We start from the raw sequence: 10,619 nt of genomic DNA, 5'->3' as shown, positions 1-10,619 counted from the left end.
CTACTAAAAATTAAAAAATTAACCAGGCATGGTGGTATATGACTGTGGTCCCAGCTACTCGGGAGGCTGAGATGGGAGGATTGCTTGAGCCCAGGAGGCAAGGCTGCAGTAAGCCGTGATGGCACCACTGCACTCCAGACTGGTTGACAGAGCAAGACGAATGAACGAACGAAAGAAAGAAAGAGAGAGAGAGAGAGGAAGAAAGGAAGGAAGGGAGAGAGAGAAAGAAAAGAAGAAAGAAAGAAAAGAAAGAAAGAGAAAGAGAAAGAAAGAAAGAAAGAAAGAAAGAAAGAAAGAAAGAGAAAGGAAGAAAGGAAGAAGGGAAGGAAGGAAGGAAGGAAGGAAGGAAGAAGGAAGGAAGGAAGGAAGGAAGGAAGGAAGGAAGGAAGGAAGGAAGGAAGAAAGAAAGGAAGGAAGGAAATAGACTAACATAGAAAACAGAACAGAGAAAAATCTCACCCTACAACAGACCTTGCATAGGAGTTTATATAGGTAAAATAACTTCTTCCCCAAACAGCCCCCAAAGATATCTCCAAGCTCTGAGTTAACAAGGCAGAAAACACAAACCGGGAAGGGAGCAAGCCTGCAGGAGCTTAAAAAACAGCCACCCCCATGTGGTCGGACAGGCTCCCAAGGGGGTTGCCATAAAGGTTATTATGCAAGGCAAAAATTGACTGGAGTCATCATTGACCTTAAAAATGTCTTCAATCACCATAAGACTGTAAAGATGCTGCCTCTTGAGACAGCTTTCTCTCCAGCATTGGAACAGATCTTAATTTTTCACTTCAGCACCAAATAAAGTTCTTGACTTGCATTGAGAGTGCACAACATACAGAAAATAACATATCTTTAAATGTTATAATCACATTCAGCCTGATGAGATGCTCAACTCTAAGTGACACATTGCAAATTCATAATACTCATTCCTGCTCTTTGCCAATAAGTAGACCGGAGGTTCATTGGTGTGCTGCTTTTAGTTTTGTGCCCTTTCTTCTCTCCTTTTCTCTTATCCCTTTCTCTCACTCTTTTTTTTTTGTTAAAAATACTGCCTTGTTCTGATTACAGGTTATATTGATTAATGTTTGATGTTATATTTATATAAATGTTTGAAATTACTTTAACAATAGAAGAATAAAAATAAAATTTTTCTTCAGTATCTATTGCTGTAACTTAAAACAACAAGAATCATTTTCTCATTGCTCAGGATTTGGGGAATAACTGGGCACAACTAGGCATAAAGCCTCCACTTACACATTCAGCAACTGATGCTGACTTTCCACTGGTACCTCAGCAGAAGCTGTTACCTGGAACACCTAGACACGGCCTTTCCATGAAGCTTGGGCTTCCTGAAAGCATGGTGGCTGGGTTCCAGTGGAAAGTATCTTAACAGAGAGAGAAAGAGAAAGAGAGAGGGAGAGAGAGCGAGAGCAAGCATGCACCAGGCAGAAGAATATGCAATGCCTTTAGTGAACCCACTTTGGAAGCTATTCATATCACTTCTACCACATTCTCTGTTAGAAGTGAGTCATTAAGGTTGGCCCATGTTCAAGAGGAAAGGATTTAGACTCCACCTCTCACTGGGAAATGTGAAAGAACTTACAGACAAGTTTTAAAATTATTTCAGATATATTATTTCCAAAAAATAACTAGCAGTTTAAAGAGAGAGCACACACACAAAAAGTATAGTCAGGTCAAAAGTCAGAAAAAAATAAAACATTTCAAAGGTAGTAAACAAAAATAAGGTGGCAGTTTTAAAATTTCAAAAAACACAGTTAATATGAATGGTTTGTTTCTGATGTTAAAAACACAGAGACTTACAAATTGTATTAAAATTAACAAAGCTAAAGAATACCTACTATCTGATATTTTTAGAGACACACCTAAGGTGTGAAAGGAAATATGAAAAAGGATATGTAAAGCAAATTAAATGTCACATGAAAAAGAATCAATGGAAAAAACATTAGTGTAGAATAATATAAGCTAATTAAGTGCAATGTATGCTAATAAAATTATCCAGAAGATATAACAGTCATAAATTTTTATGTAAGGGCGTAGTTTTGAAATATACAAAAACAAAAATGTTGGAAAGTCAAAGAACAATTGGCAAACCACAGACAAAGTGGGAGTCTTTCACTTCTCCATATTCAGAAACAGATCAAGCACACAATAAATAAATAACTGAATTTGCAAGCCTGAATTAATAGATACAAATACACATACTCTTCAAAAACCTATGAAACACCAGGTGTGACGGTTCATGCCTATAATCCCAGCACTTTGAGAGGCCAAGGTGGGTAGATCCCTTGAGGCCAGGAGTTCAGGATCAGCCTGGCCAACATGACAAAACCCTGTCCCTACAAAAATAAAATAAAATGAAATTAGCCAGTCGTGGTGGCACACACCTGTAATCCCAGCTACTCCAGTGGCTGAGGCATGAGAATCACTTGAACCTGGGAGGCCGAGGTTGTAGTCAGCAGAGATTGCACCACTGCACTCCAGCCTAGGCGACAGAGCAAGACTGCCTCAAAATAATAATAATAAAATAAACAAATAAAAAACCTATGCAACATTGCAAAATTGGTCTGGATGGCCCCAAGGAAATGTTCAGTTAAACCCAAAAACTAAAGATCACCTGTGCCATGTTATCTAAATGCAACTAAAAAAAACCTGGAAATCAACAATAAAAAAATCCAATTTGGAATTTTAAAAGATGTATCTGTATTCATCTTAAGCTATCTTAATTATTTTTAATTTTATCTTTAATTAAAATTGAAAGTACATATTATTTTAAATAAGTAGAAACACATAGAAATTCTTATAGAATACTGTAAATCAATATTTGGAAAAATATTTATAGCCTCAAACTCGATTATGCATTAGAATCACCTGGAGATCTTATTTTAGAATACAGGTATCCGAGACACACCCCCAGAGTTTCTGATTCAGAAATGCTGAGTTAGGGCCTAAGAATTTGCATTTTGACCAAGTTTCCAGGTGACGTTGAGGCTGCTGGTCCTAGGGCCACAGTTTGAGAACCACCACAGGGACTGCACTTTGAGAACCATGGTTTTATATTTCTACGTAAATGTCCTCTATAGAGGCGGCCTTCTGTGACCACCTAACCCAGCACCTGGTGCATTTCATTCATTTTATGTTTTAACATCTTATTACAAGTTGTTTAATTATTTACCATCATTTTTCCTCCAAGAGCATAAGAGATTATCATAATGATATGATGCTGCTGATGATGAACCAGCAGTTTTTTAAATAAAGAGTAGATGCCCAATATAACACGGTAAATTGGTAAGAAACAAATGCCATGGATGACAATAAGTGAGTAGGTATTCCCAAGTCTATAGCCAGAATTTCCTGTGTTGATCCAGCGGTTCTCACATCTGGCTGCATATTGGCACCACCTGGGGAGTTCTGATAACAACTGATGCCTGGGTTCCCACCCCAAAGATTATAATTTAATTGGTCTTGGGTGTGGCTGTGGCATTGGGAGTTCTAAAAATCGCCAGGCGGTTCCTATGTGCAGCCAAGATGGAGAACTACTGACCTATAACAGGAAAATTGAGGTATAGATGACTATACATTTCCCCTACTCTTAAAGGAATGCAACAAAAGTTTGGATACCAATTTCTGCCTTCTCATAGATTCAATGGGAGTTGTGTCTGCTGAGGAAAAGCAGATACAGCTCCTTCAACCCCTTCCAACCAGTTTCCACTGAACAGGCACTGTTTTATGGTACACTGCCTTCCCGTCCCCAACATATTTCATAGCAATTGTAACAACGGTATGGATTACAAGTGAGATGCTTTAAATGTTATTTCCATTTCCCCATATCTTGACATTTGAGATGTAACCACAGACTTTGAATCCCCTTGGACTGGTTGAGGGGGAGATTCTGATTAATGTCCTTTCAACTCCCATATGAAACACATGGCTTGTATTAGAGACAAGATGAATGAATTGATACATTGGGAACAGGCTTCACATTAGACGAACACGACTTACTAAAGCCAGGAATGTCTCAATGATTAAATCTATCCATGTATGTGAATCAACATGTCTCCTTTGGAGAGAAGCTCTTTTAAATGGGCTGTGTTCATCACCAAAGCAGGTCCAGCAGCAGGGCAAAAATCTTCCTCATCACTGAACAGAAATCATCAGTGACATAACTGGGAAATTAGAAATTTAATAGGTTGACAGTATAAAAATAAATTTACCTCGTTCTCTGCTCTGATCAGTTATATTTATTCTCTTTCAAATATTTAGTTCAAAAATACAAAACTCGTTGCCAAAATTTGTATTTTTATCTGTGTTAAGGTTGCCAGGTGAAATACAGAACACCCAGTTATATTTGAATTTCAGGTAAGCCACAAATATATTTTTAGTATAAGTATGTCTCATGTAATATTTGGTACATACTTATACTAAAAAAAAGTATTCCTTGCTTATCTGCAATTTAAATTCAGCTGAGTGTCCTGTATTTTTTATTTGCTAAATCTGGCAATGCTAACTACTGTGGACTTCCACATGTTACAGTCACATTCTTCAGTTTTAGAGAACTTTTTTTGGTGGGTGTTTGGTCAGAAGATATGGTCTTATCACTAAATCAATGTATTAAATTTCCCTGCTGGTAAAAAAGAATCTTTCTATAGACAGACAGTACCAACAAGTTAACCTCAATCTGACATGAATGAAAACCGTTTCTAAGTGGTTATCGTTTCTAAAACAGAAATCCATCTACAATAAATGTAATTATTTCACTAAAATTGTTTGCATGTGTTTCTTTTCTGCACCAGGCCTTGTTTCTGTACCATCTGAGTTGCCTTCATCTGTTACTTTGCAGACCTTTCTTTGCCTGTATCTTTGATTTAAATTTATCATGACACATTTTTCAACAATAGCAGGAAACCTCACTTATGACTTTAATTATAAAATGGTGTTATAAAATTATATCCACATTTTACTTTTGGCAGGCAGCAGTCCTCATTTAATGAGAATATCTCAAGTTGGCCTCTGCAGTTCTCTTTGGTTGATTTCAGTGCTTACTGTATGTAATTGATATAAAAACACAAGGTTTAGGAAGCAGTTATTGGAACTTGTTAAAAGAAGTAGCCACATTCATAAATACTTTCATTCTGCTGTGTAACTTGCCAAGAGAATTAATAACACACTTTAGGGAATATGGAAGAAATTCTGACTTTTTAAAGAAAAACCGATATATTCTGCTCACATGTTAATTGTTTGACTAGAATGTCTATATTTCTCTTCAAATTCTGTGTCTAATAAAGAAAGTGAACTGGAAAAACATGCATGCATCTCTATAAATACCTGTTAGCACTTAAATAATACTATAGTCCTTTATTTGTGAGAAAAAGTAGAAATATGACAGTTCTCTAATAGGTATATTAGAAAAGACCACAATAAAAATCAGAAAAAAAGCCATCATTGAAAACCTCACATTTAATGCCGTCTGAGATAATCTTAATTCTAAAGTAGAAACTTTAAAAAATAAAAACTAGTGATACTTTTCTATTAATGTAGGCAAATTATCTCATTCCTCTGGCTTGACAGCAAATGTAGTTTATAACTTAAAAGAGCTGCTTTGTTTGCATTTATCATTTACATACTACCAAAAATGTATTTTGCTTAGTAAAGAACAAACAAGGGGGAAAGAAGAGCAAATTTAGTAAATTGTATTCCTAGTCCTAATAAGGAGGGGAAGAATATTCATAGCCCTCCACCATTTATTTTTAAAATAGCTAGATTGTACTTTGACAATTGGTATGAATAATGTATATGCTTAGGAGCCTAAGAAATATGTCTCAGAAAGGAGAAGTATCTATGACTCACAATATAATGAATTAGATTGATCTAAACTACAAAGATTCCCCCAACATATGACCCCAAATTTTAAGTCATTCACCATAACTTGAGCAATACAAGCAGGAAATAATAAAGTGCTAAATGATGTGTTACTAACTCTAAGAACAATGAACACCAGAAAGAGGAGAGAACAGTGTAACTCGGAATTCTGAGGCTTAAATAATATTTAGAGAAATTTAGATTAGATAAGACACCACACATGGAGACTGGCCATTGGGGATAATACATCACTGATGATTACCAAAATAGCAAAGAAGAAAAAGGTGAAACCTGATATGAAAACTGAAGTCAGTCATATACAGTACAGGCAGGGCATCTTCAGAGAAAGAACAATTTCAAGGAGAGGAGAATATAAACCAGAACACTCAAAGGAATCGCATCCATTACTGACTTTCAGAAATGACCTTAAAAAAAAAGACAATTTAGTCTTGGAACCACTAAAGAATATGTCAAAGGAGCTATTATCCCCTAAAAGACCCTCAAGATGCACTTGTTTTGCTTCTTTCTCTCTAGTTCTGCTTTACAACCCCTTGAGAATTAGTGATCAGAAAGACCATCTGCAAGATTAATTCACAGTGGACTCCTGCACTTCAGTTAGTGCTAAGTAGCTTCCCTAATAAATTTTTTACTTACACGGATAATATTAGCTGCTGTGTTAAAAATTTAAATAATCAGTGTTTTGGCCTAGGGATGCATCAAGGAAGTTTGTTTTTTCCCAAAATGTTGAATGAAATAAAATAGAATTTTCTCATAAAAAATTAAAATGCCAAGCCCGAGCAGTTCTGGAGTTACACTATTCAAGTGATGCCAGAGTTCCAGGCTGATTGGGTAGCCTAAAAATCCCAAGGGCATGAGGCAGAGGCAAAACAAAACTGTAGTGTAGGCTGCACACAACACATACACACACATGCAAACCATTTTTAAACCCTGATGAAAATATATTCACATTCAAAAATTATACACCACGTGATGAAAAAATCCACTATTAGAGAAAGTCAGCAGATACAACAAACTGGAATATGTACCATACCAAGAATTTGTGAGATAGTAAAATAATCTGAGAAAGATTAGGAAAAAGTATGTTTTTAATAAAGAGCTAAGACAAAAACATGGACACTATAACAAAAGAACAGAATACTCTCAGGAAAAAAAAATAGCTGAAAAGTTTGGAGAAAGAACCAGTCAAATTCAAATTAAATCTCAACAGATGGGTTAAAACACAGATTGGTTAAATTGAAAGAATTCATATTATAGAAAACAGAGAAGAAGGAATTATCCAGAGACAAATTTTTCTTTTAAATTAGACATGTGGAAACATGCGGCAGAATGAGAAGATCTAACTTAAAAAAAACTGGAGGTTCCCCCCACCCCAAAAAAAATACAGAGGTGATATTTGAGAAGATAATGGATAGGAATTTCTAAGAATTGAAAAATACAACTCCTCAGATTAAAGAAGCACAAAACTTGTAAGCATAAAACATAGAAATAAATTCATACCAAAAATGTTTTGTTTTAATCTTGTAAGCATAAAATATAACCAGGCATGGTGGCTCACACTCTTAATCCCAATACTTTGGGAGGCCAAAGCAGGATGATCACATGAGCCCAGGAGTTTGAAACCAGTCTGGGCAACATAGAGAGACCCCATCTCTACGGAAAAAAACTTAATTAACTGGTCGTGGTGGTGTGCACCTGTAGTCCTGACTTTTCAGGAGGCTGAGGTGGGAGGATCACTTGATCCTGGGAAATTAAGGCTGCAGTGAGTCATGATTGTGCCACTGCACTACGGTCTAGGCAACAGAGTGAAACTCTGTCTCAAATAAATAAATAAAACAAAAATAAAAATAAAACCAAGCCTAGATATATTTTAACAAATCTGGAAAAAAAAAAAAAAGACAGTCTTATAGGAAAAAAAAATGGGGAGAAATTAACTACAAAGAACAATCAGAATACTTTTCCAAAGCAATAACAGGTATCAGAGAAAATGGAAAATATCTTCAACGTGTAGAAAGAGCTAGCTATGGCCTTAAAACTCTGTACCCAGCTAACCATGATTTCAAAATGAAAAGTGAAAAAAAAATACGTTTTTAGTTATCTAAAGAGAATATATTACTCAGACTTTTACTGAAATAACTACTAAATCATGTTCTTCAGTAACAGATTAACTGAACCTAGAAGAAAAATGCTAAATGCAAGAAGCAATTGTGAGCAAATGTTAAAAACGGTTACAATAATAATAATAATAATAATAATAAATAATGACTCATTTGGATATATAGAAAAATGTATAGCTAAACATAAGACAAAAGAATCCCGAAAGATGGAAGAAGATGGCAATCGGCCAGATGCAGTGGCTCACGCCTGTAATCCCAGCACTTGGGGAGGCCGAGGCAGGCGGATCACGAGGTCAGGAGATGGAGACCATCCTGGCTAATACGGTGAAACCCCATCTCTATTAAAAATACAAAAAATTAGCTGGGCGTGGTGTCAGGCGCCTGTAATCCCAGCTACTCGGGAGGCTGAGTGAGGCAGGGGAATCACTTGAACCCAGAAGATGCAGGTTGCAGTAAGCAGAGATTGTGCCACTGCACTCCAGCCTGGGTGACAATAGAGAGAGACATCGTCCCAAAAAAAAAAAAAAAAGAAAAAGAAAAAGAAGACAGCAATCAAGAATTGGTAATCGGATTTAATGATTCTAAGGAGCTTGTTTTGATCAAGATAAGGGTAGAGGCGTTGGTTAAGTTTAAATTTGGTTGAATCAAGTATGTAATTTTTTTTAATTTTCTTTATTTTTCCATAAGTTATTGAGGTACAGGTGGTATTTGGTTACATGAGTAAGTTCTTTGGTGGTGATACGTGAGATTTTGATGCACCCATCACCCGAGCAGTATACACTGCACCGTATTTGTAGTCTTTTATTCCTTCTACCCCCTCCCACTCTTCCCCCAAGTCCATAAAGTCCATTGTATCATTCTTATGCCTTTGCATTCTCATAGCTTAGCTCCCACATATCAGTGAGAACATACGATGTTTTGTTTTCCATTCCCAAGTTACTTCACTTGGAATAATAGTCTCCAGCCTCATCCAGGTCACTGCAAGTGCTGTTAATTCTTTCCTTTTTATGGATGTATAGTATTCCATTATATATATATATATATATATATATATATATATGTGTGTGTGTGTGTGTATCACAGTTTCTTTATCCACTCGTTGATTGATGGGCATTTGGGTTGGTTCCACAATTTTGCTACTGTGAATTGCGTTGCTATAAACGTGTGTGCAAGTATCTTTTTCGAATAATGACTTATTTTCCTCTGGGTAGATACCCAGTAGTGGGATTGCTGGATCAAATGGTAGTTCTACTTTCAGCTCTTTAAGGAATCTCCACACTGTTTTCCACAGGGGCTGTACTAGTTTACATTCCCACCAGCAGTGTAGAAGTGTTCCCTGTTCACTGCATCCATGCCAACATCTGTTTTTTGATTTTTTGATTATGGCCATTCTTCAGGAGTAAGGTGGTATCACACTGTGGTTTTGATTTACATTTCTCTGATTATTAGTGGTGTTGAGCATTTTTTCATGTTTGTTGGCCATTTGCATATCTTCTTTTGAGAACTGTCTATTCATGTCCTTTGCCCACTTTTTAATGGAATTGTTTGTTTTTTCTTACTGATTTAACATTTAAGTATAACCCCTAAAACCATGGAAACAGAAGTTATGATTTCTAAACTAATAGAGGAGAAAACAGGGAATATAAAAAACTCAATAGACACCAGAAAAAGAGAGAAAAGTAGGAAAAATACTAGGTATATAAAAAATATGAAGTAATGTAAATAAATTCAAGTATAACCATACTCTCAATAAATGTAAATGAGTTAAACTCACTGATTAAAAAAACAAAGATTCTAAGATTGAATTTTTAATCAGATTTTTATCCAGCTCTATGCTATTTGTGGTAGATGTGATGACATAGATGAAATAGAAATTATGAAAGAAAGCGATGAAAAGATAAATCACGACTTCCAGTTAAACATAGAAACTCAATCTAATTATTTATCCTTACTTCCCCCTAAAGCCCCAAAAAGGAATTTTAAAAAGGAATAAACATACAAACACAAAGTAATAGAAGAAGAAATGAGAAATGTCAAGAAAGTCTTGGAAGAAGGAACACAGATGGATGAGTGGTAACTGGCTCAACAGAGCAGAAAAGGCTGAAAACTAACAGCCAGTCTGTGGGGTTAAGAAGGCAATATGAAGTGTCTGACTCACATAGCAGAAACCCAGAAATACCTGAAATGGAGGCATCAAGTACCTATGGAAGCCCAATGATGAAAAGCATTGAAAAACAAAAGTTTGTCTTAAATTCTAAGAAACTTGTTTCCTGTTACACAGAGCCTCTCAAGCCTAACAAAAGATGGATCTACTCGCAGGAAGGGCCATATCAGATAGGCTCATATCTACAAGAAGAAGCACAGTGAAGGGCAGGGATGAGGAGCCAAAGTGAAAACAGAGAAATAATTTCATGATAAGATTACAAGTGCCCTTCTTGTCTTGGCACTGAGAATATTTGACTGCCAGGCCTAACCTGCAGGCAGAGGATTAAATGTTCCACCCTAGGGAAACTGAACAGTCCAAAAGAAAACATACCAACACTTAGATTTGGGTGCCAAAGACCTTAGTAATAGGGTACCTACCAAATAATCTACAGTAAGAATTATTCT

The sequence above is a fragment of the Nomascus leucogenys genome, chromosome 11, assembly GCF_006542625.1.
Source record: "Nomascus leucogenys isolate Asia chromosome 11, Asia_NLE_v1, whole genome shotgun sequence".
Taxonomy (NCBI): Eukaryota; Metazoa; Chordata; class Mammalia; order Primates; family Hylobatidae; genus Nomascus; species Nomascus leucogenys.
Note: the sequence above shows the minus strand (reverse complement) of the source record.